Source organism: Lontra canadensis, unplaced genomic scaffold (assembly GCF_010015895.1).
Source record: "Lontra canadensis isolate GAN:19392208 unplaced genomic scaffold, GSC_riverotter_1.0 scaffold7, whole genome shotgun sequence".
Lineage (NCBI taxonomy): Eukaryota > Metazoa > Chordata > Mammalia > Carnivora > Mustelidae > Lontra > Lontra canadensis.
In genome coordinates this window covers 6,008,340-6,017,782 of record NW_022631001.1, presented here as the reverse complement: position 1 = coordinate 6,017,782, position 9,443 = coordinate 6,008,340, and positions in this window count along the sequence as shown.

The window sequence follows — 9,443 nt, the reverse complement described above, 5'->3', positions numbered from 1 at the left end:
ATGTCCCTCCTCCCTTACACCCGCTGTGCTTGAGAAGTGCGTTCTCCCCCTCCGAGACTGAGTTTTCTAAACTGTTCAAACAAGGCGACGATGTCTCCCCTACCGCTTCACGGGAGCATTTGGAGAATTGGATGGTTTAAAAGGTATGAAAGCATGCTGTTAACAGCGAACCACTATGCAAATGTTAGCGATTTCTCTGAAGCTGCTCATTCATTCCTGGACCTGCGCGGGATACATTATACACAGGCAATGAGCTAGAGGATTGAAACTAGCCCATGACATTGGAGTCTAACCATGCTTCACACTGAGCTCTGAAACAGCGGCAGGGCCAAACGCCCTCGCCTGAACTCTGCACACGCAGAGGCACGTGGGAAGCGCCTCTGGCCCTGCTGACATCAAGGATAGCTAAGCTCAGGAGCCTGACTTTGGTGTGGATTCCGTTTCACTCCCTAGTGAATGTTCTGGGGTCTTCCACCAGGGCATCTAGAATGGGGGGCCAGTGGTTGAGACTGTCTTCTAAGGGCGATGGGAAGCCATTGGAAGGATTAACACAGAAGAGTAGCCTGATGGATTTAAATATGAAAACCTTCCTCAGGCTGTTATGTGGGAAATAGAATGTAAGTCTTTGTAGTGCAGCTGTTGTTCAGCTGACAAGCCTCTGGGCCCCCATTTTGTTCAGGGAATTACCCTACCATGCGGGTCTTGGTGGGAGATTTTCCCCACCCCCGCCCCTCCAGAAGCTGAACAGGCCAGAGACTCCATCCACTACTTCTGAATGCTAAAGAATGGGCATAGGTGCTCCACCAGGAACTCCAAACCTGGTTCCGGAGAGACGAAGACCTGGGCCAAGGCAGATTTGTTCCAGCAGTGGCAGAGGTGGCCAGCCCAGGGGCTGGGGGAATCCTGTGCCTAGGGCCACCAGGGGGCCCATGCTAGAGAAGTGTGGAGGTCCAGCAGGGGCAGCACAACATCCCGACCAAGCTCATTCTGTCCCACGATGTTGCAGCAGCTTCTCAGCCTCTCTGGGTTCCTGCGGATTTCTGAGATGAGTTAGACTCCCCTCTCATCCATTCTGTGAACCCCCCCCAAGTCTGCCAATAATCCGCTTCCTGCTTAATTAGAGTTGGGTCTGTCCAGAGCACTGACATGTTTAGAAGGAAGGGGAGAGAATGAAGAGGCTGCTTAGAGGCTTACCCAGTCCACCGGCGAGAAATGGTGGTGGCCAGCATGGTGGGGCAGGTAGGAAGGAGGGAGTGCCATGGATTTGGATGGTGTTGAGGGTAGAGTCATCAGAGTTTCCTAGTCGTTTGTATGTGGTGAGGAGTAAAGCAGAATCAAGGAAGGCTTGACATTTGGCTTGAAAACGTTTAAGCGTGTTTGTATAAGCCCAAGAAAAGTCTGAAAGGAAAGGCGCCAAACCTTTATCAGGGCTTATGTCTGGGAGGTCACCTGGACCTATGGAGGGAGCAGAGGCTTTGAATCATATTTTATACATAAAAACATGATTTATGTTGTACTAACTTCATATTTTATAGTAACAAAGTGGTAGATAGCACTGGGGTGCTTATTTTTGACTTGTCCTGCATTTTGTAAATAAAATGTAAAAAAATTTTTTTGAGGGAAATCTTTGGAAAATTTGGACAGTGTTAGATTAAAGGCAAAATTAGATTCATGGAGAATGTTTGGGTCTTTTGAAAAGTTGAGGGGAAAAATAAAGAAGCTCTCTCGGCTAAATAAAAGAAATGCTACTATTTGAAAGGGAAAATAAGTGAAGAGGACCAGGGGAAGATTTTAGTAGGAAGTCATCAATCAATTTACCCTGGAGTAGAAGGTTTCACAACCAAGGGGCAGAGTACCGTGCTTCCTTAAATAGCATTAATTACGTCTTTAGGAAGTGAAGCTATACTGAATCCAAAGCTATCTAGATTTGAGACCAGATAGTTAGCAGCTAGTAAGAGTTTACCTACATCAGAGATGAGGCGTTCCTGAGGGACCTTGTCAGAAGACTGTCTAACCTTTCCCCCCACTCCCGTACAGACCACCCCCCCCACCAAGTCCCAGCTTAGGAAGGGGAGGGAGGGAAGAGAAGGCTGGGCTTGGGAAGCAAGGTGGGAGCACTATTTACCAAAAGGTGCAAGAAAAGGTCAGGCTCTGAAAGCCAAGCGGGGTTGGTTGTCACTCCAAGCTAAGTATAAATCACATGCCAGTCTGCAGGCCAGTTGCTCATTTCAGATCCCGAAGAAGCAAATCCAAATAGGTAACTGGCCATATCGGTAAGGAAGGCACAAGGGGGGGAAGCTGTTGTTTTGAGGACCCCAGTGCAAACCTGGCATTGGTGAGTTGTGCTATTCTGTCACGGGTAGAAGTGTCTCTCGGGTGGCAAAGAATTCTTGAGAGGAACAGACATGCTTTCTAGGTCACAGGGAGCCTCCTGAAATCTGGAGGCTTTTACCTGAGGGAAATAGGGACATGAATCAGATTTTATTCCAGATTCATCTATCCATCTATCCACTTGTTCATTCAGCAGTATCAGATTATAAACAAACTCTATGATATAACGACACTACTCATTCAAATTAACTTTGGGGGAAATAAATGCAAAGCGAAACCTTTTCGCGAATTTCAGATTGGATATAAGGTAATGAACATGAGGTTAAGCAAAGTGTTATCGACTAAAGGTTCTTAGAGGATCAGCTCTGAAGAAAAAAATTGGAATAATTCGTAAGTAGCATAAAAAGTATTTACATGTAAATGGGTACTGCTAACAGTTCTTTAAATACGCGTTTCTTCAAGTAGGCTAAAGAAAGTTGGACTGGGATTTGGTTGATTGTCCTCATTTACTTAGCAAACCTTTTCTTCACAGACAGCATAAGGGTTACCTTCATCCCAATGCCCAAGTTAGCATATATAGAAAAGAATAGATTTCCTTTTCATGAGAGCTGTTTGTTAATTCGATCCTAATAAGAAGAAAGGTATAGCAGCTGGCAGAAAAAATATATATATTTATACCGGTGTGCATAAAAACAAGTTGTCTGAAGTTTTGAATTATTACACTGTGTCTCCACCCGAATAGATAGAGCCACGCTAACAAGATCTAGAAGTCTCTAGAATAAAACTCTGAAGTTCAAAACATGACAATACAGTCACTAGGCTCCACTCCAGAAGTTTCATTTGCGTTAGGGCAGGCAGAGGGTGATGGGAATCATGTTCGGAAGAGCATCTAAGTTTCAGAGTTTCCTGAAATAAAGATACCATTATTCAGTTGCAGGCACATCCCCAGAGGCTCCAGTTCACCCCAATGATTAATTACAAGCCCGTTCTCCTGGTGGTGATATGGCTTTGCAGGGAGTCAGGCTCCGCCCCGGCCGCAGCTCTGGAGATATTCATATTCAAGCCCAGGACTGTGATTATCGACCACAAAAATAATCGTGGCCCTGGAGGCCTTCCAGAGGCAGCTCTCTATTCCTTGCTTGGAATTCTTTTCTCTGACCGCTTTATCTCTCACACGCTTCCCCATGTGCTGTTTCTTTGTAGGCTATAAACACACACACACATACATTCACCCAAATCCAAGAGCTTAGCAGAAAACAGGTCCATGTTTGCAGGGAGTTTAGGAAGGCCAGCCCAGGGAAGAGGAGGGCAGGAGATAAGCCTCGGGTGGCTGCTCGCCATGCTTTCTGTTTTCTCCCCTGCCAGATGGTTTCCAACCCCCTTTTAGTTCCAGAACAGCCTAAAGCCCAGAGTGGGCAGCCTGCCTACCCAGAGCGACATCTGTGTTTCTAGGAAGGCCCTCTTCAGCTCCCGGACACGCCCTATCCTTCTGGCTCAGGCCTAAAAGCTGGTGCTGGGAGCAGGGCCCTTGGCTGCGGTGATAATTCTCCTTAAAATGCAACCCTCCCCCACCCCCTGCAACAGGTAGGGGTGGTGGAGAGGGAGAATGTACAACTCACAAAGCCTTTGCATCTGCGAGGGTGCGGGGGTGGGGGAGGAGTGAGTCTCTGAACTTGGCCTAGCTTGGATTCTGCAGCCCCTCAAGGGGAGGGATGAAGTTTTCTGCTCAGTACAGGGTTACTAGGAATTCCCATGGTGACTGCTGAAATGAATTGAGGTCCCCTGGAGATGGCAGATGTGGGGGACATTAGAGGCAGGTCTCCTGCTAATCCTTGCATGGCCACTCTGGTCTGGCTTCCTGGCATAGTGGTTTTTTTCTAGAAGGTCTCACATAATAAGGGTCAGAGATTGTCATCCCTGTGTCCTCAGTGTCTCAAGCCCAGGAGGCCCTGACCAGACTGCAGTTTTGCAGAATGAAGGAAGGCAGGCATACAGGAGTGAATGACACGCTGGGTGGGACCTCCCCTCGTAAGAACAACTTTCTGTGAGTTCCCAGCATGCTCCTCGAGCCTGGCCACCTGGAGCAGTGACACTGGCCTTCCCGTTCATCCGAACTCGCGGGCACTTCTGAATGTGCTTTGGCACAATAGGAAACTGGGGCTCCTCGCCTCCCTCCGGGGGGCTGTGCCAACGCAGCTGCTTTCCCACCCTGCTCACTCCCCGGTGGAGGCTATGCTTTTTTTCCAAACCTTTCCACCTGGCTTGGAGCCAGGGAGGCTTCTAAGTCACACTCAGAATTTCCATGACAGTCAATAGACCAAATGAACCCCCTCGCGGCCCCTGGAAGAGCTCTCTCCCGAGTCCTGCCGCGTCTGGCAGCATTTCATTCGCCCCATTTTGATACAGGCCTGTGGAAGGTCAATGACTCCTTTAAAAAGCAGGCAAACATGGACAAGGGCCCAGTTCTAACCTGCTGACTGTGCAGTTCTCTGCTGCAGCCCACAGTCCCCTGCTGAAGCCCTCACAGTGATTTCTCACAAAGGTCTGTAATCTATTATGCTACAGTTGACTGCTGCATTCAAATGTAAAAACAGATCCTTGGATCAACACCCTATAAAAAGCCAAGAAAAATGTGGTAGTGTTCTTTCCTGGCTCAAGCCGAGAGCTTTCTGAGGAAGGCATCCTTGAAAGCCCAAAGAAGCAGGCAGCCCGGTACCTGTGCGGCTTTTCCTGGTCACCCGATGGGTTCGGAATCCCAGCGAGATGTGGGGGTTCCAGATATTAGCTCCCTTGTGGGGCAGTGAGGGGCCAAAGATGTCCCCAGGGCCTAGGAATCACCAGATTATTTTCACAGATTCAGATGGTGCGGGAAACATGGCTGGGTCTTTCCTGTCCTTCAGCTCCCTCCCGCTCCCACTCTGGACCAAACCATTCTGGAAGATGCCACTTCAACGTCTCTGGGCAAAACATACTCCCCCAAGCTAAAATACAGCTGCTTTCTTAAAATAAAACAACAAGCTGGCTGCCCAGAGGTCCTGGCCAAGCCCCAACCAAAACAGAATTTCCTGCATCCTTTGACATTGCTCGCCATCCATGCATAAAATCCACACGGGGGTGGGGAGCGGAGGGGGGCGGGGATGTGAAGTAGGATCCGCTGGGATACCTGAAGGTGTGGGGAAAAAAAAAAAAGACATCCTTATTCTCCTCCTTGTCAGCTTGTCACCCTGCTCCCTTCTCATCCCACACCCCCCATCCCAAGAATGCCTCAGGGCAGCCAGCAGTGCCAAGTGTCAGGAGGAGCTGGGTCACCAGTTCTCCTCGGTTTTGCTGGGCTGTAAGGATCGCTGGTACCACACCAGCACTAGCCGGGCGTGCTCATCTCCCCCGGGAGACGGCCAAACTGCTGTTCACATTCTGTCCGCTTCGTTTGTTCACCTATTGGCAATTACCTTGCTGAGATCATTGTTTTTCTCTCCTGTATTTTTAGCCCAGAACAAACCTCCTAGCAAGAGGACTATCTCAGACCCTGTCCTTGCTTTCGAGAGTGCGGCAAGCCTTGCTTTGGCTGAGCGTGTGGAAGTAAGTTTCACTGTGCTAAAAGGAGATTTACTCGATGGGCGCTTGAGCCAAATATACGTGGAGACTTTGCTTTTTGTCTGTGGGCATGTGTGCTGCCAGCTACACGTGTATCTGGGGAAACACATACGGCACACGTGCGCACGTACACACACATACCTCTTCTTCGTTTAATTTTGATCTCGGTGGAGTCCACGTTGGGTATCAAGTCCTGTTCCTGGTCTAAAACTTGGATGCATTCACTGACCTGTCCTTGGATTGTGGTCACGTGCCAGTGCCTAGCATAGTAGCTGGCATGAGGTGGATAGGCAGGACGCACTGAGGGGACGAGGAGACAAATGGCACGTGGTTTCCAGAGTGACATTCAGGCTGGGAGAAAATCAAAGAAGGGACGAAAAGCCACAGAGATGCCGCTTTCTGCTTGGCCTTCTGACCTTGACTTTGGGGAATTCGGGCAAGGGAGCCTCTGTCATCTGCTCGGCTGTCCCTCCAGGGCTGCGTCGAGCGGCATCCTTCTGGTCATTTGGGTTAAGCTCAACTGACCCCTTCCGAGACAGCCTTCCTGACTGCCTTGTTTAAAGAAGCCTTCCTTGCACCATTTGATCCTTTCCCCTCACCTTACCCTGCTTGGATGTTTTTATAGTGCTTTACCCCCTCTGAAATGTTTTTCTCTTTTGGTCTGTTTATTGTCTTCATTTCCTCTTTAAAAACATGCTATTTCATGTCTGTCTTTTTATTGTGGTGTCCGCAGCACTTAGATCGGCGGCCAGCGCAATGCAGTTATTCAATAAATGGCTAAGTTATGAATCCTCGTTTGCGTGGTCACAGAACTCCCCAGGGAGCCATTAATGGGAAGCGGGTCAGAAACAGAACAGCCCGGCTTACCCCAATTCCTCCTTTCTCTTCATCTGCTCCTCTGGCTGCGCCCTGGGTGCCTCATGCCATCATCCATCCTCGAATGTCCGCTTTCCCTGTCTGAGCAGCTGGCACGCATCTCCGAGGCCCGAGATTTCTGGCACCCACGGCTCATTCCTGATGATGTGGGCTGCAAACTGTGAGCCTCTCACATGTGGACGCCGTTGCTCCCGCCAGCACGGCTGCGAGCTGATTCTTCCCTGCACCGTCCTGCCGGCTGCCCTTAAGCGGTCAGCCCTGGCCATCCTGCACCGCGGGCACACATGGAGATGGAGCTCCCACACAGCCACAGCCGCTGGGTTGAATAGTTTGCTGCAAACCCTCTCCCTGCCTGTCTGCCTCTGATGCTGCTCCCTGGCTCATGCCTCCTCAACCTGCCATCTGTCTCCTCTTCCTGGTTTCCCAAAGCTGGTCCTGCAGAGTCCTTCAGCTTTGACCTCTCACTTCTCTCCTGGACCGCAGTTAGGGCTCTCTTGCCTCTGGCCATGGTGCGGCCTGCTGACCCAGGTTCAATGGCCTGGGCCTTCCAGTCGGGACCCAGTGTATTAGTTTGCTTGGGCCGCCCTAACAAAATACCACCCCCTGGGAGGCTTCGACAACAGAAACTGATTTCTCACACCGACGGAGGCTGGAAAGTCCAAGATCAAGGTGCTCCCCAGATAGGTTTCATTTTGAGCCTTCTTCGTTTGGACTGTAGGAGGTTGCTGTCTCACTGTTTTCACATGGTGGGAGAGGTGAGGGACAGAGACAGAGATAGTGTGTGTGTGTGTGTGTGTGTGTGTGTGTGTGTGTGTGTGTTTGAGAAAGAGAAAGAGAGACAGAGACCAAGACCGAGACCGAGACCGTGACCCTGAGCTCTCGGATGTCTCTTCTTATGAGGACACTAATCCTAGCCAATCAGGCCCCACCCTTATGACCTCACCTAACCTAGTTAACTTCCTCATTTCAAACACAGAACACAGAACCACTGGTGGTCTGGGCTGCGACAGAAGGATTCGGAGGGGACACATATACTCAGTCCCTGACAGTCAATATACTGATTTCAGGGGTGAAAATACTGAGGCATTAAGCTATACTTAATGCCTCAGTAAATGGCAGAGTGGGGATTTAAACTCAGGTCTGTCTGACTACAGAGCTCGTCTAGTCATCATCTCAATCTGTCTTTCTAGGCTATGCCTTTACTTCGACGTCTTCTTTTCTTGGCAGCCTCCTCTGGAGTCAGACAGCCCTGAATTCAAATTCCCACTGTGGAACTCTGGCTGTTATAATCCTGGATGAATAATTTCCCTCCAGGCCCAGGAAGTAGCATGGGAAATCTGAGGGTGAACTTGGCCTTTCCCTCTGCCTAGACCTGGTCTCCCTGGCAAGGCTCACAGTAATGACAATTGTCACTAGACCTATTCTAACTACCTATTCTATACCTATTCTATACAGAAGTGAAACAAACTGGTGGAAGTCATCAGCTAGAGAGTGGCCAATTAGGGTTAAGTGCACATCGGCCTACTTCTAAAGTCTGCTCTCCTTCCCCAATAGACTTTAAATTTGGGGTGCGCTGATAGAATCGCTTCCACCCTATTCTTCTCTACAGCTGACTTCCAGGCAGCACACTGTCAGTACAGTAAAAAAGGCAACCTGAAATGTATTTAAGAATTTAAGGGAAATTTAAGTTTTTTTCTTCTTAAACAATATGAAGAGCTACGGTAGTGTAGCTTTGAGTGGTAAGACCCTGGCATAGGCGAGAGTTGTTTTTATCATGTCGTGGTGTATAAGGTAAGACACCACGAGAGGTGAGAGAAAGAGATTGTGTTTTTTCTCTTTTCTCAAGGTCTGGCTTTCTGTGTCATCACTCAGGTTAGGCCCACTATTCATCTGATGCCATGTCATCACCTTCCTTTCTGATTGCTTTCCACGAGCTTTACATTGTGGGATAGGAAGGTGAAATTCTTTTGTTGTTGTGTTTTAGAGAAAGCATACATGAGAGCAGGGGGAGGGGCAGAGGGAGAGAGAGAATCTCTAGCAGACTCCCCACTGGATGCAGAGCCCGACATGGGACTTGGCCTTGAGACCACAAGATCATGACCCAAGCTAAAATCAAGAGTCCTATGCTTCCTCGACTGATCTACCCAGGCGCCCCAAGGTGAAATGCTATTCCCGGTGAACCTCACTAAACCCTGACGATCTCTACTGGATGATCTCAGAGTACAGGGCACTAATGAGCACAATCAGCTTCTGACGAACACTGAGAGCCATCTAAAGTGTGTGTGGGCAGGAGTGGCAATCTCTGAGACCCTGTGTGCCCCTGTCTCTCTTTGGGCCATTTCTCTCTGCGAGGACCTTGGTGTGCTCCATGCACTGCAGACGGCTGAGCTTGGAGGCTCATATATGCTTCTGGAATCCCTGCTTCATCAGAAAGAGGCTGAGTGTTCCTAAGTATTTGTCAGAAAGAGAATGACAGCAAGGAAGAATAGTGTGCTGTTCACCAGGCCCCAATTCTCATTGGTTTTACACTATTTTTCATTTGTGAATGGAGAGATTCATGCTTTATTGAAAACGGTCTTTTGACTTTGGGAAATGTGACTCTTAATCTTCCAAGGGTGAAAAGGGACTGTTCGGCAGGAGAA